The sequence below is a fragment of the Salvelinus fontinalis genome, chromosome 26 (genome assembly GCF_029448725.1).
Source record: "Salvelinus fontinalis isolate EN_2023a chromosome 26, ASM2944872v1, whole genome shotgun sequence".
NCBI lineage: Eukaryota > Metazoa > Chordata > Actinopteri > Salmoniformes > Salmonidae > Salvelinus > Salvelinus fontinalis.
The window spans coordinates 2,755,583-2,780,582 of record NC_074690.1 but is presented as its reverse complement, the minus strand read 5'-3'; the positions used below and the strand labels follow the sequence as shown (position 1 = coordinate 2,780,582).

General features: G+C 44.6%; 1 protein-coding gene across 3 annotated transcripts in view; it reads left to right on the top strand.

Moving 5' to 3' along the window:
• The window catches only part of LOC129823544 (receptor-type tyrosine-protein phosphatase mu-like), a 163,472-nt gene that overhangs the window by 137,478 nt on the left and 994 nt on the right, over positions 1-25,000 (top strand). The gene's annotated exons all lie outside the window — the stretch shown is intronic.

The window sequence follows — 25,000 nt, the reverse complement described above, 5'->3', positions numbered from 1 at the left end:
GATAGATGGGATGGGCTGAGGGAAGCTGAGGGTGGCCAGCAGAGATAGATGGGATGGGCTGAGGGAAGCTGAGGGTGGCCAGCAGAGATAGATGGGATGGGCCGAGGGAAGCTGAGGGTGGCCATCAGAGATAGATGGGATGGGCTGAGGGAAGCTGAGGGTGGCCATCAGAGATAGATGGGATGGGCTGAGGGAAGCTGAGGGTGGCCAGCAGAGATAGATGGGATGGGCCGAGGGAAGCTGAGGGTGGCCATCAGAGATAGATGGGATGGGCTGAGGGAAGCTGAGGGTGGCCATCAGAGATAGATGGGATGGGCTGAGGGAAGCTGAGGGTGGCCAGCAGAGATAGATGGGATGGGCCGAGGGAAGCTGAGGGTGGCCAGCAGAGATAGATGGGATGGGCCGAGGGAAGCTGAGGGTGGCCAGCAGAGATAGATGGGATGGGCCGAGGGAAGCTGAGGGTGGCCAGCAGAGATAGATGGGATGGGCTGAGGGAAGCTGAGGGTGGCCAGCAGAGATAGATGGGATGGGCTGAGGGAAGCTGAGGGTGGCCAGCAGAGATAGATGGGATGGGCTGAGGGAAGCTGAGGGTGGCCAGCAGAGATAGATGGGATGGGCTGAGGGAAGCTGGGGGTGGCCAGCAGAGATAGATGGGATAGGCCGAGGGAAGCTGAGGGTTGCCAGCAGAGATAGATGGGATGGGCCGAGGGAAGCTGAGGGTGGCCAGCAGAGATAGATGGGATGGGCTGAGGGAAGCTGAGGGTGGCCAGCAGAGATAGATGGGATGGGCTGAGGGAAGCTGAGGGTGGCCAGCAGAGATAGATGGGATGGGCTGAGGGAAGCTGAGGGTGGCCAGCAGAGATAGATGGGATGGGCTGAGGGAAGCTGAGGGTGGCCAGCAGAGATAGATGGGATGGGCTGAGGGAAGCTGAGGGTGGCCAGCAGAGATAGATGGGATGGGCTGAGGGAAGCTGAGGGTGGCCAGCAGAGATAGATGGGATGGGCTGAGGGAAGCTGAGGGTGGCCAGCAGAGATAGATGGGATGGGCCGAAGGAAGCTGAGGGTTGGGATGTGGAATTGGAGACAAGTTAGATTGGAGTTACTGTGTGAGAGATAGAATGACGGTCAAAAGATAAAAGTTTATTTTTTAAATATTAAGTAAAAAGAGTCAAAATATAACATAATAATAAGTAAATCTGAATGACACTAAGTGGCAGTGTTTTTACAATTAATGTCAGATTGCCTGAGGATGATACCGTGCAGGTGTTTGTACACATGCATATACACACACTCTCATTCAAATAAACACGTATAAGAACACACACATACATGTAATAGTGCCAGACATGCACACAAACATATTAAGTTGACATTGCTGTTATGATTTCAGTTGTCCTTGATGTCCTTTGTTACTTACAAAAGACAACATTGAATGTTCCTGATTGGCCTAGTTACAGTTTCGACTTAAATCGGCTTGAAAATCTATGGCGAGACCTGAAAATGGGTTTCTAGCAACGATCAACAACCAACATGACAAAGCTTGATACATTTTTTTCAAGAATAATGTGCAAATGTTGTACAATCTAAGTGTGCAAAGCTCTTAGAAATTTACCCAGAAAGACTTACAGCTGTAATCGCTGCCAAAGGTCATTCTAACATTGACTCAGGGGAGTGAATACTTATGTAAATGAGTAATTTCTGTATTTGCAACAACAACAAAAATCTAATAAACCTGTTTTCACTTTGTCATTATGGGGTAGATGTGTGAGAACAAAATCTATTTAATAAATGTTTCATTCAGGTTGTAACACAACAAATGTGGAATAAATCAAGGTGTATGAATTCTTTCTGAAGGCTCTGTATATATGTATATACACTTTAGATTATGTGGGGGTGGAGCAGAAACCCTTCTGAACCTATCAGCTGGTCTAGATTATGTGGGGGTGGAGCAGAAACCCTTCTGAACCTATCAGATGGTCTAGATTATGTGGGGGTGGAGCAGAAACCCTTTTGAACCTATCAGATGGTCTAGATTATGTGTGGGTGGAGCAGAAACCCCTTTTGAACCTATCAGATGGTCTAGATTTTGTGGGGGTGGAGCAAAAACCTTTCTGAACCTATCAGATGGTCTAGATTTTGTGGGGGTGGAGCAGAGACACTTTTGAACCTGTCAAATGGTCTAGATTATGTGTGGGTGGAGCAGAAACCCGTTTGAACCTATCAGATGGTCTAGATTATGTGGGGGTGGAGCAGAAACCCTTCTGAACCTATCAGATGGTCTAGATTATGTGGGGGTGGAGCAGAAACCCTTCTGAACCTATCAGATGGTCTAGATTATGTGGGGGTGGAGCAGAAACACTTTTGAACCTATCAGATGGTCTAGATGATGTGTGGGTGGAGCAGAAACCCCTTTTGAACCTATCAGATGGTCTAGATTATGTGGGGGTGGAGCAGAAACACTTTTGAACCTATCAGATGGTCTAGATTATGTGTGGGTGGAGCAGAAACCCTCTGATCCCTTGCCACATCAAAACAACGAGAGGGAGCGAGAAGTAAAAATCAATGCAGAGTGACTGAGTTACTAATGCCAGAGTGTGTCTGCCTGCCTGCTCACTGCCTGTCCGCCGGCTCCTTGTACATTTGAATGTGTGGCAGGCTCAGTGTTGATCAGGAGTTTTATGGCATGCTGTCTAGAGGAATACTACAGCTGTCACACTTACTTCACAGCAGAAGAACGGTACTGTGTGTGTGTGTGTGTGTGTGTGTGTGTGTGTGTGTGTGTGTGTGTGTGTGTGTGTGTGTGTGTGTGTGTGTGTGTGTGTGTGTATAGACTCCTAACTGAGTGTTGGCAGCCTGTGACAGCTGGAAGTGGTTTTCCAGGAGCTGCCCTTCTCGACTGCAGTACCTCCTCAAACCTCTATTGTTCTCTGACCTCTGGTTCCTTGCCAGCTTATTTTAAAAATGCTTTGGTCCAACCTCTCCTTCAAAAGCCAAATCTAGACGCCTCCTCACCGAGTAATTATAGACCTATTTCTAAACCTTTTTTATCCAAGATTTTAGAAAAAAAATGTATCAAAAAGACGGTATTTTATTTGAGCAATTTATTTAAAAAACGCCAGTTGGGCAGACGTTTCTCAGTGAGCATGGGTGGTTCAGTATTGTCCTCAGAACCTATTCACTATGGTGTCCCTCAGGGGTCAATTCTTGGCCTCATCCTTTTTCCTGTATATGCTTCCCCTTGGGGAGATCATCTGCAATCATAACATTCAGTTTCTCTGCTATGCAAATTACATGCAGTTCTATTTACCAATCAGACCCAGTGACCAAGCTAGCGTAGCTACCCTTCATCATTGACCAAGCTAGCGTAGCTACCCTTCATCATTGACCAAGCTAGCGTAGCTACCCTTCATCATTGACCAAGCTAGCGTAGCTACCCTTCCCCATTGACCAAGCTAGCATAGTTACCCTTCACCATTGACCAAGCTAGCGTAGCTACCCTTCATCATTGACCAAGCTAGCGTAGCTATCCTTCATCATTGACCAAGCTAGTGGTCAATCGAACCCACAACCCTGGCGTTGCAGCGCCATGCTCTACCAACTGAGCCACACGGGACCATCCTTCATCATTGACCAAGCTAGCATCGCTAGCATCCTTCATCATTGACCAAGCTAGCATAGCTACCCTTCATCATTGACCAAGCTAGCATAGCTACCCTTCATCATTGACCAAGCTAGCGTAGCTATCCTTCATCATTGACCAAGCTAGCATCGCTACCCTTCACCAGTGACCAAGCTGGCATAGCTACCCTTCATCATTGACCAAGCTAGCATAGCTACCCTTCACCAGTGACCAAGCTAGCGTAGCTACCCTTCACCATTGACCAAGCTAGCGTAGTTACCCTTCACCATTGACCAAGCTAGCATAGCTACCCTTCACCATTGACCAAGCTAGCATAGCTAACCTTCACCAGTGACCAAGCTAGCATAGCTACCCTTCACCAGTGACCAAGCTAGCATAGCTACCCTTCACCAGTGACCAAGCTAGCATAGCTACCCTTCCCCATTGACCAAGCTAGCATAGCTACCCTTCACCAGTGACCAAGCTAGCATAGCTACCCTTCACCATTGACCAAGCTAGCATAGCTACCCTTCACCATTGACCAAGCTAGCATAGCTACCCTTCACCAGTGACCAAGCTAGCATAGCTACCCTTCACCATTGACCAAGCTAGCATAGCTACCCTTCACCAGTGACCAAGCTAGCATAGCTACCCTTCACCATTGACCAAGCTGGCATAGATACCATTCATCATTGACCAAGCTAGCATAGCTACCCTTCAACAGTGACCAAGCTAGCGTAGCTACCCTTCACCATTGACCAAGCTAGCGTAGTTACCCTTCACCATTGACCAAGCTAGCATAGCTACCCTTCACCATTGACCAAGCTAGCATAGCTAACCTTCACCAGTGACCAAGCTAGCATAGCTACCCTTCACCAGTGACCAAGCTAGCATAGCTACCCTTCACCAGTGACCAAGCTAGCATAGCTACCCTTCCCCATTGACCAAGCTAGCATAGCTACCCTTCACCAGTGACCAAGCTAGCATAGCTACCCTTCACCATTGACCAAGCTAGCATAGCTACCCTTCACCATTGACCAAGCTAGCATAGCTACCCTTCACCAGTGACCAAGCTAGCATAGCTACCCTTCACCATTGACCAAGCTAGCATAGCTACCCTTCACCAGTGACCAAGCTAGCATAGCTACCCTTCACCATTGACCAAGCTAGCATAGCTACCCTTCACCAGTGACCAAGCTAGCGTAGCTACCCTTCACCATTGACCAAGCTAGCGTAGCTACCCTTCACCATTGACCAAGCTAGCATAGACAGGTGTCTTGCTGACATCAAATGTTGGATGTCTGACAGTTTTTCTCCAGCTCAATGATAAGAAATCGTTGTTGTATTTGTTGTTTGGTCCCCATCTTGAAGGGAGTCAGATTGTAGATAACCTTAGTACTTTTTTCCACACATGAAAAGCATACGTCTAGAAACCTTGGTGTCTTCTTTGACCCTAACCTGAACCTCGAGCTGCATGTGAAGAAGGTTGTCCAATCCTGCTTTTATCATCTAAGAAATATAGCTAAAGTCAAGTATTTTATTTCAGTCACTGATATGGAGAACGTTATACAGGTTTTTATTTCCTCACGTCTAAATGACTGTAACTCTTTGTATACTCGTCTGAGTCAGAAATCACTCCATCGCCGACAGTTAGTTACAAATGCTGCAGCTCAGCTTTTCACAGGAACCAGGAAATGCAGGAACCAGGAAATGCAAGAACCAGGAAATGCAAGAACCAGGAAATGCAGGAACCAGGAAATGCAGGAACCAGGAAATGCAGGAACCAGGAAATGCAGGAACCAGGAAATGCAGGAACCAGGAAATGCAAGAACCAGGAAATGCAGGAACCAGGAAATGCAGGAACCAGGAAATGCAGGAACCAGGAAATGTAACCATACCACACCTATTCTAGCTTTTCTACACCCACTTCTAATCACTTTTAGGTACATTTTAAAATGTTTTAATCACGTTTAAGGCTTGATTCTTCCCCATCCTATATCTGAGATCTTTTATCTCTACTACGAGCCAAGACGCGGCCTGAGATTGCAAGTTATCGTTATTCATCATGAATGTTGTTCTGGAGACAGCTCTGCAGAGTGGTCACTAGCTAGCAAACCTAAAATATGGTTTTAAACCTAAGCTTAACCCTAACCTTAATCACACTGCTAACCCTCATGCTTAACCCTAAACTTAACCACACTGCTAACCCTCATGCTTAACCCTAACCTTAACCACACTGCTAACCCTCATGCCTAACCTTAACCACACTGCTATCCCTCATGCTTAACCCTAACCTTAAATTGAATTAAGAACATTTTTGTTACATGAATTTATACAATGTAACCAATTTTGACTTTGCAGCTGGTTTATCTTAGGGGCGCTCAGTTTTCCCTCCAGGACAAGACTCAACCATAAAGGTCAACCTGCACTGAGGTCCTTTGGTAGGGCACTGTTGTCCATTCCAAAGTCTAGGTTGAAAACTAAAGGACACCGGGTATTTGCCATTAGTGCCCCTAGACTTTGGAATGGTCTACCAGAGTACAATCAGGCCTCTGCTGATGACACACTTTTATAAAGATGCTTTTCTTTTTTGATTTCAATCTAAGATTTTAATTAGCTATCTTTTTTTAAATATCTCCTTCCTCCTGTCTTTGTTCCTTTGTTAGTACTTGTGTTTTATTATTTGATGATGTAAAGCACTTTGTTACATGTATTGAACAGAACAATACAAGTAAAGGCATTCTTATTAGTGCTAGACTAAAATACATTTCAATGGAGATTCTGAGAGTTCTTATTTTAATGGTGGATCTGAGAGTTCTTATTTTAATGGTGGATCTGAGAGTTCTTATTTTAATGGAGGATCTGAGAGTTCTTATTTTAATGGTGGATCTGAGAGTTCTTATTTTAATGGAGGATCTGAGAGTTCTTATTTTAATGGAGGATCTGAGAGTTCTTATTTTAATGGAGGATCTGAGAGTTATTCTTTTAATGGAGGATCTGAGAGTTCTTATTTTAATGGAGGATCTGAGAGTTCTTATTTTAATGGAGGATCTGAGAGTTATTCTTTTAATGGAGGATCTGAGAGTTATTCTTTTAATGGAGGATCCGAGAGTTCTTATTTTAATGGTGGATCTGAGAGTTCTAATTTTAATGGAGGATCTGAGAGTTCTTATTTTAATGGTGGATCTGAGAGTTCTTCTTTTAATGGAGGATCTGAGAGTTCTTATTTTAATGGTGGATCTGAGAGTTCTTATTTTAATGGAGGATCTGAGAGTTCTTCTTTTAATGGAGGATCTGAGAGTTCTTCTTTTAATGGAGGATCTGAGAGTTCTTATTTTAATGGAGGATCTGAGAGTTCTTATTTTAATGGAGGATCTGAGAGTTCTTATTTTAATGGAGGATCTGAGAGTTCTTATTTTAATGGAGGATCTGAGAGTTCTTATTTTAATGGTGGATCTGAGAGTTCTTATTTTAATGGAGGATCTGAGAGTTCTTATTTTAATGGAGGATTTGAGAGTTATTCTTTTAATGTCGGATCTGAGAGTTATTCTTTTAATGTTGGATCTGAGAGTTCTTATTTTAATGGAGGATCTGAGAGTTCTTATTTTAATGGAGGATCTGAGAGTTCTTATTTTAATGGTGGATCTGAGAGTTCTTATTTTAATGGAGGATCTGAGAGTTCCTATTTTAATGGAGGATCTGAGAGTTCTTATTTTAATGGAGGATCTGAGAGTTCTTATTTTAATGGAGGATCTGAGAGTTCTTATTTTAATACATCCTCTTGAAGCTAGGGGGCAGAATTGTTATGTTTGGAAAAAATAACGTTCCCAATGTAAGCTGCCTATTTCTCAGGCCCAGATGCTAGAATATGCATATAATTGACAGATTAGGATAGCAAACACTCTAAAGTTTCCAAAACTGTCAAAATATTGTCTGTGAGTATAACATAACTGATTTTGCAGGCGAAAACCTGAGGAAATCCAACCCGGAAGTGCCTTTTATTTAGAAAAATCCCTGTTCTATTGCCTGCCTTTCCTTCATTTAAAGGGATATCAACCAGACAACCATCAACCAGACATTTTCTTTATCTCTTTTATTGAATAGTTTACCGTCCGGTTGAAATATTATCGATTCTTTATGTTAAAAACAACCTGAGGATTGATTATAAAAAACATTTTACATGTTTCTACGAACTTTACGGATACTATATGCATATTCTAGCATCTGAGCCTGAGAAATAGTCTGTTTACCTTGGGAACATTATTTTTCCAAACATAAAAATAGTGCCCCCTAGCTGAAAGAGGTTAAAGGGATCCGTGCGCCAAGAGGTTTTAACGGAGAATCTCAGAGTTCTTCTTAGTTCAAGACTCTCAGAAAAAAGGGTTCCAAAGTGATTCTTCAGCTGTCTCCATCGGAGAACCCTTTTTGTTTTCAAGTAGAACTCTTATGGTTCCATATAGAACCCTCTGTGAAAAGGGTTCTTCAAAGGGTTATCCTATGGGGACAGCCGTTTTTAGGTTCTAGATAGCACCTTTTTATTTTAGGGTGTAGGCTTAATCTATATCTGGGAAACCAGTCCTCAGTCACTTGATAGGCCAACCATTGATAGGTTCCCCTCCATTCTCTAGTAAGATAGATAATGATTTATGATTCAAAGACATCAAATGTATGTTAAAGTACAAGTAACGGCTTTGTAAAGTTTCATTACAAATGATCACCTGTGATTTACAATAATCTCTTGTTATATGAAAATATATGTATTTAAATAGGTAGCATCAATAGGTAGCATGAATAGGTAGTATCAATAGGTATTATCAATTAGGGCTGTGCCGTTAATTAACGTCAACACATTTAGCATCTCCTGGCTACCACACATAGCCTACAAGCCACTGATGCAGACCTTTGGAACATCTACATTTTAAAAAGTCTCATAAATCCATGTAATATAGACTACACCTTCACAATAAATCTATTATTTATTTTAGACAGGTCTAAAGAAACATGATATGAAGAAAATGTAGTATATTTCAGAAGAACAGAATAGCATACTCTGAGTTGTCCTTATGTTAGGTCCTGATCTGGCTATGCCAAATGGCTGTGGGCTACACTAGTTCATTTAACAGACCAGATTTGTTTAGAATTCTGTGACATTTTTTAAACATTATTTTATAGTATGATGAATACAATGGAACAAAACTGGATTAAAAAGGATATTTTCTCCAAATGATTTGAGGGAGTGGAATGCGCACATGCTGCTATTCTGTGTTGAGCGGTTAACAAAGAAATAGCTACTCGTTTATGCTTAATTTAGAGTTATTTATGTGCTTAAATTGTGATTGAAACGTTGGCCTATATGTTTAGATTTGTAATCAATTGAAAGGCTGCATGATGCGACTAAAAATGATTTGAAAAAAAGTAGCTTGAAAAGTATGAGGTCTGGTTTGTTTTTTTGCGCAGGCTGTACACACTACATCAGTCTCTCATTCACAATTTGACAAGCACTTGATAATGCCTCGAATTTCACGGCGGCATCCCTTTTGTGTGACCGAAATGCACCCTAAAATATCCATGCCTTCTCCGGCCAGTGGCCGTTGTGCCCTTGACCCAGAGTGCTGCGCTGTGCCCTTCTCCCTGAGTGCTGCTTTGTGTCCTTCTTCCTGAGTGCTGCTTTGTGTCATTCTTCCTGAGTGCTGCGCTGTGCCCTTCTCCCTGAGTGCTGCTTTGTGTCCTTCTTCCTGAGTGCTGCTTTGTGTCCTTCTTCCTGAGTGCTGCTTTGTGTCCTTCTTCCTGAGTGCTGCTTTGTGTCCTTCTTCCTGAGTGCTGCTTTGTGTCCTTCTTCCTGAGTGCTGCTTTGTGTCCTTCTTCCTGAGTGCTGCTTTGTGTCCTTCTTCCTGAGTGCTGCTTTGTGTCCTTCTCCCTGAGTGCTGCTTTGTGTCCTTCTCCCTGAGTGCTGTGCGCCCCAAAGCACCTCTCACTCACATGGCTCTCCATCACGTGATCGGGTCTTTCTCACAGGCTACAAGTGAAGACGGACACATCGGGGACGCAACTGCGCATATCTTTATCCAATTCCGAGGTGCATGTTGAAGATATTGGAAGAACTGTCCACAATTATTTTTCGTCAGCCAACAAGATGAGTAGGCCTAACGAACAGCAAAAGCACTAGCCTACGTCAATCTATTATCTCCCATTTGTACAAAAGTTGACCTATTCTGTGTGAGAAATAAATATTCCAAACAGTCTGGGACAGTTGTGGGATGCGATAGATTCCAAATTAATACAAGCAGTAGCATCAAAAAAATTATATTTCAGAACGTTTAGCTTTAAATGTTAATTAACTATTTCTTCACATTATAAGTGCAGCAATGTTTCATTAGCGGGAAAACATCATTTTCAAAAGTGACCGCAAGTGCGATTATGCATGTAATGGTTTTAATATTAAGGTGCATTATGGTGAAAATTATCTTCCTCAAACTTGAAACTCACATGCTGTGTATGACAGTTAGGCTCTACACCCTTTTGTGAAGTGGATTCATGTTCTTCATTTTATTTTTCCACTTTAGTTATGATACAAACCTTATCATAACATATAGGCCTATGGGCTAGGCTATATGAGGTGTGATACAAACCTTATTAAAACATATAGACCTATGGGCTAGGCTACATGAGGTGTGATACTAACCTTATTAAAACATATAGGCCTATGGGCTAGGCTATATGAGGTGTGATACAAACCTTATTAAAACATATAGGCCTATGGGCTAGGCTATATGAGGTGTGATACAAACCTTATTAAAACATATAGGCCTATGGGCTAGGCTACATGAGGTGTGATACTAACCTTATTAAAACATATAGGACTATGGGCTAGGCTACATGAGGTGTGATACTAACCTTATTTAAACATATAGGCCTATGGGCTAGGCTACATGAGGTGTGATACTAACCTTATTAAAACATATAGGACTATGGGCTAGGCTACATGAAGTGTGCGACTATGATTCGAAAAAGTCGCCCAAAAAAAAAGGCATTGTTTCTGTCCTTATGCTGGGCATCATTCACAATTAATAGTATATAATTATATAATAGGCTAATATTGTCACCCATCAGACTGTTCTTGATTTAATCTCTTCTTTACATATACTAAATAATATACTAAATAATATATGTGTGAAATTTGTTTTGGAATGGACCCATTATCATGCACCTGTCTCAGAACAGGGGCAGTGGGGGGAAAATACATGTCATCTATGCCCTTAAATAGTGAATGGGGGACACATAATTCATTTTCATTCCAGTCATGTATGCTATACACCTTTTGTAAAGAGAAGCAATGTGCTTAATATTAGGGAAGTTGAGAAATAAATATAGTAGGCCTAGCCTATAGAAAGCTGATGAGATCCTCCACTTTTTAATAGAGGCCATCGCTCTGTTTTCTCACGCCTATAGAAATGTTGCGCAACATGAGCTCATGGGCTCTCATCAAGTGTTTGATTAGATTTTCCATTACATTTGCATTGATGTCAGAGTGATTAGAGGGACAATAGAGTGCTGGGTACCAGGCAGTTAGCAAGTTTGGTAGGATACTAATGACCATCAGCAGCATCAGAGCTTGGAAGAAGCCTGATTCCAGTGACTAAACGGTTCATGTGGAAATTGACTTCCTTCATGACTCATGACCGCCGGTGTGGCGGTAATACAGTCACAGCAACAGCCCTAGTATCAATAGGTAGTATCAATAGGTATTATCAATAGTTAGTATCAATAGGTAGTATCAATAGGTAGTATCAATAGTTAGTATCAATGGTAGTATCAATAGTTAGTATCAATAGGTATTATCAATATGTAGAATCAATATGTATTATCAATAGGTGTTTAAGCTTTTTAAGTTCTCTATTTATGCTTACCTTGTACGTCTGTACTGTTATTTTATAACCTGCCGTAACAGTACATAATACTCCCATATAACTAGGTGTTATAACCTGCAGTAACAGTACATCCTCCCCTATAACTATGTGTTATAACCTGCAGTAACAGTACATCCTCCACTATAACTAGATGTTATAACCTGCCGTAACAGTACACCCTCCCCTATAACTAGATGTTATAACCTGCAGTAACAGTACATCCTCCCCTATAACTAGATGTTATAACCTACCGTAACAGTACATCCTCCCCTATAACTAGATGTTATAACCTACCGTAACAGTACATCCTCCCCTATAACTATGTGTTATAACCTGCAGTAACAGTACATCATCCACCCCTATAACTAGATGTTATAACCTGCAGTAACAGTACATCCTCCCCTATAACTATGTGTTATAACCTGCAGTAACAGTACATCCTCCCCTATAACTAGATGTTATAACCTGCAGTAACAGTACATCCTCCCCTATAACTATGTGTTATAACCTGCAGTAACAGTACATCCTGCCCTATAGCTAGATGTTATAACCTGCAATAACAGTACATCCTCCCCTATAACTAGATGTTATAACCTGCAGTAACAGTACATCCCCCCCTATAACTAGATGTTATAACCTGCAGTAACAGTACATCCTCCCCTATAACTAGATGTTATAACCTGCAGTAACAGTACATCCTCCCCTATAACTAGATGTTATAACCTGCAGTAACAGTACATCCTCCCCTATAACTAGATGTTATAACCTGCAGTAACAGTACATCCTCCCCTTTAACTAGGTGTTATAACCTGCAATAACAGTACATCCTCCCCTATAACTAGATGTTATAACCTGCAGTAACAGTACATCCCCCCCTATAACTAGATGTTATAACCTGCAGTAACAGTACATCCTCCCCTATAACTAGATGTTATAACCTGCAGTAACAGTACATCCTCCCCTATAACTAGATGTTATAACCTGCAGTAACAGTACATCCCCCCCTATAACTAGATGTTATAACCTGCAGTAACAGTACATCCTCCCCTATAACTAGATGTTATAACCTGCAGTAACAGTACATCCTCCCCTATAACTAGATGTTATAACCTGCAGTAACAGTACATCCTCCCATATAACTAGGTGTTATAACCTGCAGTAATAGTACATCTCCCGGGTGGCGCAGTGGTCTAGGGCACTGCATCGCAGTGCTAGCTGCGCCACCAGAGTCTCTGGGTTCGCGCCCAGGCTAGGCTGGGTTTGCGCCCAGGCTCTGTCGCAGCCGGCCGCAACCGGGAGGTCCGTGGGGCGACGCACAATTGGCATAGCGTCGTCCGGGTTAGGGAGGGTTTGGCCGGTAGGGATATCCTTGTCTCAGTATGTAAAAAAAAAAATGTAATAAAATGTATGCACTCTACTGTAAGTCGCTCTGGATAAGAGCGTCTGCTAAATGACTAAAATGTAAATGATGTAAATGTAATCCTCCCCTATAACTAGATGTTATAACCTGCAGTAACAGTACCTCCTCCCCTATAACTAGATGTTATAACCTGCAGTAACAGTACATCCTCCCATATAACTAGGTGTTATAACCTGCAGTAACAGTACATCCTCCCCTATAACTATGTGTTATAACCTGCAGTAACAGTACATCCTCCTATATAACTAGGTGTCATAACCTGCCGTAACAGTACATCCTCCCCTATAGCTAGATGTTATAACCTGCCGTAACAGTACATCCTCCCCTATAACTAGATGTTATAACTTGCCGTAACAATACATCCTCCCCTATAACTAGATGGTATAACCTGCCGTAACAATACATCCTCCCCTATAACTAGATGTTATAACCTGCCGTAACAGTACATCCTCCCCTATAACTAGATGTTATAACCTGCAGTAACAGTACATCCTCCCCTATAACTAGATGCTATAACCTGCAGTAACAGTACATCCTCCCCTATAACTAGATGTTATAACCTGCAGTAACAGTACATCCTCCCCTATAACTAGATGTTATAACCTGCCGTAACAGTACATCCTCCCCTATAACTAGATGTTATAACCTGCAGTAACATTACATCCTCCTTCATACCTAAATGGTATGTCCACCCTCAGTAACAGTCCATTTGTCACTTGTCACTTTGTATAACATTCTTGGCTCCATCTCTCCATCTCTCTCCGTCTTTCACTTGGCAATAAGGCCCCGTTGGATCATTTAGCATATACTGTAATACCGGGTGGGATTGTGTTAGTGAGAAACACACAAACCAGAGAAACCCTACACACCAGATGTCCCGTTTAGCTCCGAGTACTGCTCCCACACTTCTGAATAGTTAGAACGGTCCCACTGGGACGGGAGTGGGAGGGAGAGGAGTAGGATGGAGTTTTTCAGAGAGAGAGATAGAGATGGAGAGAGGATACCGTTTTGGGAGACCGAAAGTCTTTAAAGAAGAAAGAGGGAGAGGGTGAGAGACTGGAGGAGAGGAACGGGAGGGAAAATACCAAGAATGGCGCTGCATTGTTTTGCAGGTTCCTGATAAATTCTGCAATTTTGTGTGTTTTTTCTTTTTTGCACTGATCTTACTGTTTTTGGTACATATTGTTTCCACCATCATTTCATTTGACCCAAAAGATCTTCTGGACTTCAGATGAAGATGTTCTACTTCATCGAGTCGAAAGAAGAGGCCATGCTTCTCACACTGGAGCAGGCCCTAATCCCCGAGACTGGGAAAGGTGACATGCGAGTACCCTGACGAAACTACGTTGGTGATGACTGAATCCGTCTCTACCATCCGTTCTATTGGCGAAGGTGCAATCACTGGAGAGCAAACTGGACGAGCTCCGTTCGAGACTATCCTATCAACGGAACCTGAAGAACTGTAATATCCGATGTTTCTCAGGGTCGCGGCTGAACAAGGACATGGAAAATGTACATCTTGCTGGTTTTTCAATGCGTCAACAGGACAGAACGGCAGCATCGGGGAAGCTCAAATGGGGGAGATGTGTCTTTTTCTTTTTTTTTTGCAACAGCTGGTGCACGATCTCTGATATTAAGGAAACCTCGAGGTTCTGCTCACCTGTGTTAGAATACCTCATGATAAGTCTTAGACCGTAGTATTTACCAAGATATATTTTTCCTGGCTGTCTATTTACCCCCACAAACCGATGCTGGCACTAAGACCACACTCAACAAGCTGTAAACGGCCATAAGCAAACAATGCTCATCCGGAAGCGGCGCTCCTAGTGGCCGGAGATTTTAATGCAGGAAAAAAAATGAAATCTGTTTTACCTCAGTTCTACCATCATGTCACTCTAGATCATCTTTACTCCACGCAAAGCTCTACCTCGCCCTCCATTTGTCAAATCTGACCATAACTACAAAGAAATACTCAAACAGGAAGTACCAGTGATGTGGTGAATACGGAAGTGGTCAGATGATGTAGATACATAAGCTACAGGACTGTTTAGCACAGACTGGAATATGTTACGGGATTCCTCCGATAGCATTGAGGGGTACACCACCTCAGTCACCGGCTTCATCAATAAGTGCATCGATGACGTCGTCCCCACAGTGACCGTGCGTACATATCCCAACCAGAAGCCATGGATTACAGGTGAAATCAGCACTGAGCTAAAGGGTCAGTTAAGTTGTCGCTTTCGAAGAGCGGGGCACTAATCTGGACGCTTATAAGAAATCCCACTACGCACTCTGACGAACCATCAAACAGAAAAAGCATAAATACAGTACTAAGATTGAATCCTACTACATCGGCTCCGGCACTCGTCGCATGTTGCAGGGCTTGCAAACTATCACGGGCTACAAAGGGAAACCCAGCCACGAACTGCCCAGTGACGCAAGGATACCAGGTGAGCTAAATGCCTTCTAAGCTTGCTTCAAGGCAAGCAACACTGAACCATGTATGAGAGTACCAGCTGTTCCCTACAACTATGTGATCACACTCTCCATAGTTAATGTGAGTAAGACCTTTAAACAGATAAACATTCACACGGCGGCAGAAACAGGTGGATTACCAGGAGATTGAGCTCAGGTGCATCCTGTTTCCATTGATCATCCTTGAGATGTTTCTACAACTTGATTGGAGTCCACCTGTGGTAAATTCTGTGGTCCACCTGTGGTCCCGTGTGGCTCAGTTGGTAGAGCATGGCGCTTGCAACGCCAGGGTTGTGGGTTCATTCCCCACGGGGGGACCAGGATGAATAAATAGGATGAATCAATAGGATGAATCAATTTGTAAGTCGCTCTGGATAAGAGCGTCTGCTAAATGACTTAAATGTAAATGTAAATTCAATTGATTGGATATGATTTGGAAAGGCACACACCTGTCTATTTAAGGTCCCACAGTTGACAGTGCATGTCAGAGCAAAAACCAAGCCATGAGGTCAACGGAATTATCCGTAGAACTCCAAGACAGGATTGTGTCGAGGCACAGATCTGAGGAAGGGTACCATAAAATGTCTGCAGCATTGAAGGTCCCCAAGAACACAGTGGCCTCCATCATTCTTAAATGTAAGAAGTATGGAACTACTAAAACTCTTGCTAGAGCTGGCCGCCCGGCCAAACTGACCAATCGGGGGAGAAAGGCTTGGTCAGGGAGGTGACCAAGAACCCGATGATCACTCTGACAGAGCTTCAGAGTTCCTCTGTGGAGATGGGAATGCCTTCCAGAAGGACAACCATCTCTGCAGCACTCCACCAATCAGGCCTTTATGTTAGAGTGGCCAGACAGAAGCCACTCCACAGTAAAAGGCACATGACAGCCCGCTTGGATTTTGCCCCCTAAAGGACTCTCAGTCCATGAGAAACAAGATTTTCTGGTCCAATGAAACCAATATTAAACTCTTTGGCCTGAATGCCAAATGTCACATCTGGAGGAAACCTGGCACCATCCAAACAGTGAAGCATGGTGGTGGCAGCATCATGCTGTGGGGATGTTTTTCAGTGATAGGGACTGGGAGACTAGTCAGGATCGAGGGAAAAATGAACAGAGCAAAGAACAGAGAGATCCTTGATGAAAACCTGCTTCAGAGAGCTAAGGACGTCAGACTGAGGCGAAGGTTTACCTTCCAACAGGACAAAGGAACCTAAGCACACAGCCAAGACAACGCAGGAGTGGCTTCGGGACAAGTCTCTGAATTTTCTTGAGTGGCCCAGCCAGAGCCTGGACTTGAACCCGATCGAACATCTCTGGAGAGACGTGAAAATAGCTGTTTAGCAACGCTCCCCATCCAACCTGACAGAGCATGAGAGGATATTTATTCATTTAATTATTTATATGGGACAATTCACGTTAATCAACATCAATATTACAATTATGCAACATCCACGTAAATGTGCCGGGGTATGTAAAAAGCTAATATGCATACGTAGACCCAGGGCAGCTAAGGACAATTGAACAGCCACAATACAAATACACACTAAAACAATACAAAATACCAATACATTACATCCAATAATATATCATATATAATTCTAACGACAACAATAACATCATCAACTGTCGTCTTACATATGAGGAACCACAGATAACACATGTGTACAGGTTTGGATAGATTTTAGCCATGTTTTCAATTCAAATTTAAAAGTACAATAATCAATGCAGCTACTCAAGTCCATGTGCATTACATTCCATTATATTGAAGCTCTAACAGAGAAGGCCAATTGGCCGATTTTACTGTGTCGAAAAGGGACAACGCAATCCTCTCTAGTTACTGCCCTTGTTATCCTGGAGGTGCTTTCCGTGAGCACGATATGCCGGCGTAGGGGCGGATGGACAACACCATGCAGGATCTAATATGCCGGCGTAGATGTGGAGGGGCAAGACCCGGGGTTTGCATCTACATACTGCTTAAAGCTATCCAGACTGAATAAATTATGTTTGTAAAGGATATGACAATGTTGGTAATTGTTTGATTTGTCATCAAACATCTGAAGTGTTTGTTTGTAGGGTGATTCAAGTGGTTTCAGAATAGGAGCTCCTGCTTGTGACCTGCATGTGAGGCAATATCTCAGATGTGAGAAGATCCCAGCATGCAGGAGGCAGGACCTCCAGAGGAAGGAAAGGTCTGATCAACTTGAAGTTGGATAATCCAAACTTAACCGTGTTTAACCACCTTCTTCACATGTTTCTTAAATGTCAAGTTGGAGTCCAAAATGACACCGAGATACATGAAGTTAGACACGACTTTCAGATTCTTCTTTATTTTCCATACATGTATAAAAGTAATATAAAAAAAATCTGGTTTTGCCTTGTCATTATGGGGTATTGTGTGAAGATTGATGAGGGGGGGGAAAAGGAATTAATCCATTTTAGAAAAAGACTGTGGGGTCTGAATACTTTCCGAATGCACTGTATGTGACAATGCTATTCATTGACTACAGCTCAGTGTTCAACACTCTAAGCTCATCACTAAACTAACACCATGCGCCATCGTGCACAAATTGATGTTGTCCAAAACGTGATGACGACACGCAGGTTGAAATATCAAAACAATCTCTGAACCAATTATATTAATTTTGGGACAGGTTGAAAAGCATTAAACATTTATGGCAATTTAGCTAGCTAGCTTGCTGTTGCTAGCTAATGTGTCCTATTTAGTTAGCTTGCTGCTGCTAGCTAATTTATCCAAGGATATATACAATGAGTTGTTATTTTACCTGAAATGCACAAGTTTCTCTACTCTGACAAATAATCCACACAACCGAATCGTTTCTAGTCATCTCTCCTCCTTCCAGGCTTTTTCTTCTTTGGACTTTATATGGCGATTGGCATCTAACTTTCATTATAAAGTGTATTACCACTACCGACCGACCGACCTCAGTTCATCTTTCAGTCACACACGTGGGTATAACCAATGAGGAGATGGGAGAGGCAGGACTTGCATCGCGTTCTGTGCCCCAAATAGAAGCAACAAAGTTTTAGCGCCTGGCAACGCAGACACTCGTTGGCGAGTGAGCAGTGTGGATGCAATGATTGAATAACATGTATGTGTACATTTATTTTGCAAAGCTCGCCCACGCGACACGCCCGGTTTGGACAGCGTGTAAGGACCCTGGGACTGAACACCACCTTCTGCAACTGGATCCTGGATTTCCTGATGGGCCGCCCCAGGTGGTAAGGGTAGGCAACAACACATACGCCACGCTGATCCTCTACACTGGGGCCCCTCAAGGGTGTGTGATTAGTCCCCTCCCTGTTCACCCACACCTGCGTCGCCAAGCACGACTCCAACACCATCAAGTTTTGCTGACGATACGACAGTGGTAGGCCTGATCAACGACGAGACAGCCTATAGGGAGGAGGTCAGAGACCTGGCAGTGTGGTGCCAGAATAAACACCTCTCCCTCAATGTCAGCAAAACAATGGAGCTTATCGTGGACTACAGTAAACCGAGGGCCGAGCACACCCCCATTCACATCTATGGGCTGTAGTGGTGTGGGTCGAGAGCTTGAAGTTCCACGGTGTCCACATCGAACACAGTCTTGAAGAGGGCATGACAACGCCTCTTCCCCCCTCAGGAGGCTGAAAAGATTTGGCATGGGTCCCCAGATCTTCAAAGTTCTACAGCTGCACCATAGAGAGCATCCTGATTGGCTGCAGCACCGCCTGGTGTGGCAGCTGCTTGACATCCGACTGCAAGGCGCTACAGAGTACATCACTGTGGCCGAGTTCCCTGCCTTAGAGGAGAGAGAGAAGGAAAGAGACTTGAGGAGACTTAGAAGAGTCTGTACAGACATGAGAGACGCAACAGGGGAGAGAGGTTTTACCAAGCACACACACACACACACACACACACACACTCACACACACACACTCACACACACACACACACACACACACACACACACACACACACACACACACACACACACACATGCACACACACACACACACACACACACACACACACACACACACACACACACACACACACACACACACACACACACACACAGAGGACTAAGCGTTGTGGGTCTACTGATCATAAAACTGTCCTCACCCAGCTGCTACTGCTGTGCTTATGTGTGATTGTGTGTGTGTGTGTGTGTGTGTGTGTGTGTGTGTGTGTGTGTGTGTGTGTGTGTGTGTGTGTGTGTGTGTGTGTGTGTGTGTGTGTGTGTGTGTGTGTGTGTGTGTGTGTGTGTGTGTGTGTGTGTGTGTGTGTGTGTGTGTGTGTGTGTGTGTGTGTGTGTGTGTGTGTGTGTGCGATAGTGTGTGTGTGTGTCCTCCAGGTAATACATAGTAACTATGCTGGAGGATGCACAGGGATTTGCTTCCTCTAATTAATTTGTCAGAAGTACATGACTTCCAGTTGGCGGGGTGATTAAAAACAATATTAATTTGAATTAACTAGATTCATAATTGAATTCCTATCTATTTGTAATTATTGCTCAGTGCAGTTTTAAATCTGGGATAGGTTGGATGGCTGCCCAGTGATTGGCTGTAACACATATGAACAGGGCTTATATGGTGTGACAAGGTAGTACCTGGTGATTGGTTGCAACACACCGACGCAGTCGGCACGACGACGACGCTACCCTCTCAGGAGGCTGAAAAGATTTGACATGGGTCCTCAGATGTTCAAAAAGTTCTACAGCTGCACCGTCGAGAGCATCTTGACTGGTTGCATCCCTGCCTGGTAACGCAACTGCTTGGCATCCGACCGCAAGACGCTACAGAGGGTAGTGCGTACGGCCCAGTACATCACTCTCTGACACTTCTCTACTGTTTAGAATTCACTGCAGTTTATGTTACAGGAATGAATCAGACACGATGCAATATGCTTCAATGTGTTTTATGTCATTTATTTTGGCATTGAGTGATTCCAAAAATACAAGCGTTTGCATATACACCATCTACCGATACAGATACAGTAGCAAGACTAGTCAACCCTGTCTTCTGCATTTGGCCACAGGTTCTCGTCCACATCACATCTTATGTCATCTTTGGGAAATACACCTAGAAAAGAATCTTTAGGCATGCCTGGTCCATCTCAGGCAATCATCTGCAGATATCTCCAGGCATCCAGCATGCATTGCGTCCAGAAGGGACATTTTGATCATGTGGATGGTGGTCATAAACCTTCCACCTCCATGAGGAAAATAATTCCTCTGTGGGGTTGAGGAGTGGAGAGTCAGGTGGGAGGAAAAGTGACATCATCCTGGGATGGGCTGCAAACCGCTCTGTGATGGCACGGGACTGGTGAAATGCCACATTGTCCCATACAATTACAAACGTTGGCCGATGTCGCCTCACTGCAACCCTTTCCTCACCCGGCACAACCCTTTCCTCACCCGGCACAACCCTTTCCTCACCCGGCACAACCCTTTCCTCACCCGGCACAACCCTTTCCTCACCTGGCACAACCCTTTCCTCACCCGGCACAACCCTTTCCTCACCCGGCACAACCCTTTCCTCACCTGGCACAACCCTTTCCTCACCCGGCACAACCCTTTCCTCACCTGGCACAACCCTTTCCTCACCCGGCACAACCCTTTCCATATAGGTCACCCAGGAATGAAATGAGATGCTCGGTGTTGTATGGCCCAATTAGCGGTTTGTGTAACAGCAATCCATCAGAGGATACTGCTGCACACATTGTGATGTGATGTTGGCACCCCTCTGGCCCGGGACATTGTGATGTTGGCACCCCTCTGGCCCGGGACATTGTGATGTGATGTTGGCACCCCGCTGGCCCGGGACATTGTGATGTGATGTTGGCACCCCGCTGGCCCGGGACATTGTGATGTGATGTTGGCACCCCTCTGGCCCGGGACATTGTGATGTGATGTTGGCACCCCGCTGGCCCGGGACATTGTGATGTGATGTTGGCACCCCGCTGGCCCGGGACATTGTGATGTGATGTTGGCACCCCGCTGGCCCGGGACATTGTGATGTGATGTTGGCACCCCTCTGGCCCGGGACATTGTGATGTGATGTTGGCACCCCTCTGGCCCGGGACATTGTGATGTTGGCACCCCTCTGGCCCGGGACATTGTGATGTTGGCACCCCTCTGGCCCGGGACATTGTGATGTTGGCACCCCTCTGGCCCGGGACATTGTGATGTTGGCACCCCTCTGGCCCGGGACATTGTGATGTTGGCACCCCTCTGGACCGGGACATTGTGATGTTGGCACCCCTCTGGCCCGGGACATTGTGATGTTGGCACCCCTCTGGACCGGGACATTGTGATGTGATGTTGGCACCCCTCTGGCCCGGGACATTGTGATGTGATGTTGGCACCCCTCTGGCCCGGGACATTGTGATGTGATGTTGGCACCCCTCTGGCCCGGGACATTGTGATGTGATGTTGGCACCCCTCTGGCCCGGGACATTGTGATGTTGTGATGTTGGCACCTCTCTGGCCCGGGACATTGTGATGTGATGTTGGCACCTCTCTGGCCCGGGACATTGTGATGTGATGTTGGCACCCCTCTGGCCCGGGACATTGTGATGTTGTGATGTTGGCACCTCTCTGGCCCGGGACATTGTGATGTGATGTTGGCACCTCTCTGGCCCGGGACATTGTGTTGTGATGTTGGCACCCCTCTGGCCCGGGACATTGTGATGTTGGCACCCCTCTGGCCCGGGACATTGTGATGTTGGCACCCCTCTGGCCCGGGACATTGTGATGTTGGCACCCCTCTGGCCTGGGACATTGTGATGTTGGCACCCCTCTGGCCCAGGACATTGTGATGTTGGCACCCCTCTGGCCCAGGACATTGTGATGTTGTGATGTTGGCACCCCTCTGGCCCGGGACATCCACTGTGGCTCTTTTCCCAATCACATTCCTTTCTCGCCGCCATGTTTTGGCCAAGTTGAAACCAGCCTCATCCACAAAGATGAATACGTGGGGTGTTTGCCTGGCTTCAATCTCCATGACTCTCTACAATAAATCCACAAGGCAACATAAGAGTTATTACGGTAGTTTACATTATACCTCAAAACATGCTGCAGTGTGTCTCTGCCCTGTTTGGTTTTGTTCAAAACCAGTTCTGTATTTTATAGTCATCTAACCTGGACTTATTGGTTTCTGAGTTGCTTGACTCGTTCAGACTTCCTCTCAAAGGGGGACAGTGTTCAACGGCTTCATCGTGACTTGATGTTGTTTCAGGACTCTAGAAATAGTTGTTATGTTTACATTGTGAACATTTCCAAATGTAATGTTGTCTGCCAACACTCTGTCCCGAATCTCTGTGAGTATTATGCCATTGTTTCTGATGACCGTACCAACGATAGCAGTTTCCTGCACAGCAGTGAGAATCCGACCTCTGCCGCCTGTGGGAGGTAACCCACGTTGGATCCTTAGCAGAAATACAAAAAATAATTATACACAAGTGGGTTTGGAGGCTTTGCTCAGTTTACTTCTGTAATGTTCAGTCAGAAGCCCTTGCAGAATGCACATCGCACCTGTTGTTTTGCCGGAAATTTCTCACAATAGATGTTGAGATTCATGATGACTTATTTTCCACCATAATTTGCAAAGAAATTCATTAAAAATCCTACAATGTGATTTTCTGGATTTTCTCATTTTGTCTCATAGTTGAAGTGTACCTATGATGAAAATTACAGGCCTTTCTCATCTTTTTAAGTGGGAGAACTTGCACAATTGGTGGCTGACTAAATAATTGTTTTGCCCCATTGTATCTACCTCAGTTACCTCGTACCCCTGTACATCGACTAGGCGCTAGATACTCCGTGTCTACAGACAAGTTATTCTTACTCAGTGTGTATTTACTATCACTTTTCTATTATCTATCTATTTTCTTTTTTCGCTACGTTGAAGGACCCGCACGTAAACACTTCACTGTTAGTCCACACCGGTTGTTTATGACGCGTGTGACGAATGTGTTTGGTTTAAATAAAGGTTAAAAAAATATATATATGTTTTGACACATATGAACAGGCCTTATGGTGTGACAGGGTAGTACGTGATGATTGGTTGTGACACGTGAACAGGCCTTATGGTGTGACAGGGTAGTACGTGGTGATTGGTTGTGACACATGAACAGGCCTTATGGTGTGACAGGGTAGTACGTGATGATTGGTTGTGACACGTGAACAGGCCTTATGGTGTGACAGGGTAGTACGTGATGATTGGTTGTGACACGTGAACAGGCCTTATGGTGTGACAGGGTAGTACGTGGTGATTGGTTGTGACACGTGAATAGGCCTTATGGTGTGACAGGGTAGTACGCGGTGATTGGTTGTGACACATGAACAGGCCTTATGGTGTGACAGGGTAGTACGTGGTGATTGGTTGTGACACGTGAACAGGCCTTATGGTGTGACAGGGTAGTACGTGGTGATTGGTTGTGACACGTGAATAGGCCTTATGGTGTGACAGGGTAGTACGCGGTGATTGGTTGTGACACATGAACAGGCCTTATGGTGTGACAGGGTAGTACGTGGTGATTGGTTGTGACACGTGAACAGGCCTTATGGTGTGACAGGGTAGTACGTGGTGATTGGTTGTGACACGTGAACAGGCCTTATGGTGTGACAGGGTAGTACGTGGTGATTGGTTGTGACACGTGAACAGGCCATATGGTGTGACGTGTGACAGGGTAGTACGTGGTGATTGGTTGTGACACGTGAACAGACCTTATGGTGTGACGTGTGACAGGGTAGTACGTGGTGATTGGTTGTGACACGTGAACAGGCCTTATGGTGTGACAGGGTAGTACGTGGTGATTGGTTGTGACACGTGAACAGGCCTTATGGTGTGACGTGTGACAGGGTAGTACGTGGTGATTGGTTGTGACACGTGAACAGGCCTTATGGTGTGACAGGGTAGTACGTGGTGATTGGTTGTGACACGTGAACAGGCCTTATGGTGTGACAGGGTAGTACGTGGTGATTGGTTGTGACACGTGAACAGGCCTTATGGTGTGACGTGTGACAGGGTAGTACGTGGTGATTGGTTGTGACACGTGAACAGGACTTATGGTGTGACAGGGTAGTACGTCGTGATTGGTTGTGACACGTGAACAGGCCTTATGGTGTGACAGGGTAGTACGTGGTGATTGGTTGTGACACGTGAACAGGCCTTATGGTGTGACAGGGTAGTACGTGGTGATTGGTTGTGACACGTGAACAGGCCTTATGGTGTGACAGGGTAGTACGTGGTGATTGGTTGTGACACGTGAACAGGCCTTATGGTGTGACGTGTGACAGGGTAGTACGTGGTGATTGGTTGTGACACAGGAACAGGCCTTATGATGTGACAGGGTAGTACGTGGTGATTGGTTGTGACACATGAACAGGCCTTATGGTGTGACAGGGTAGTACGTGGTGATTGGTTGTGACACGTGAACAGGCCTTATGGTGTGACAGGGTAGTACGTGGTGATTGGTTGTGACACGTGAACAGGCCTTATGGTGTGACAGGGTAGTACGTGGTGATTGGTTGTGACACGTGAACAGGCCTTATGGTGTGACAGGGTAGTAC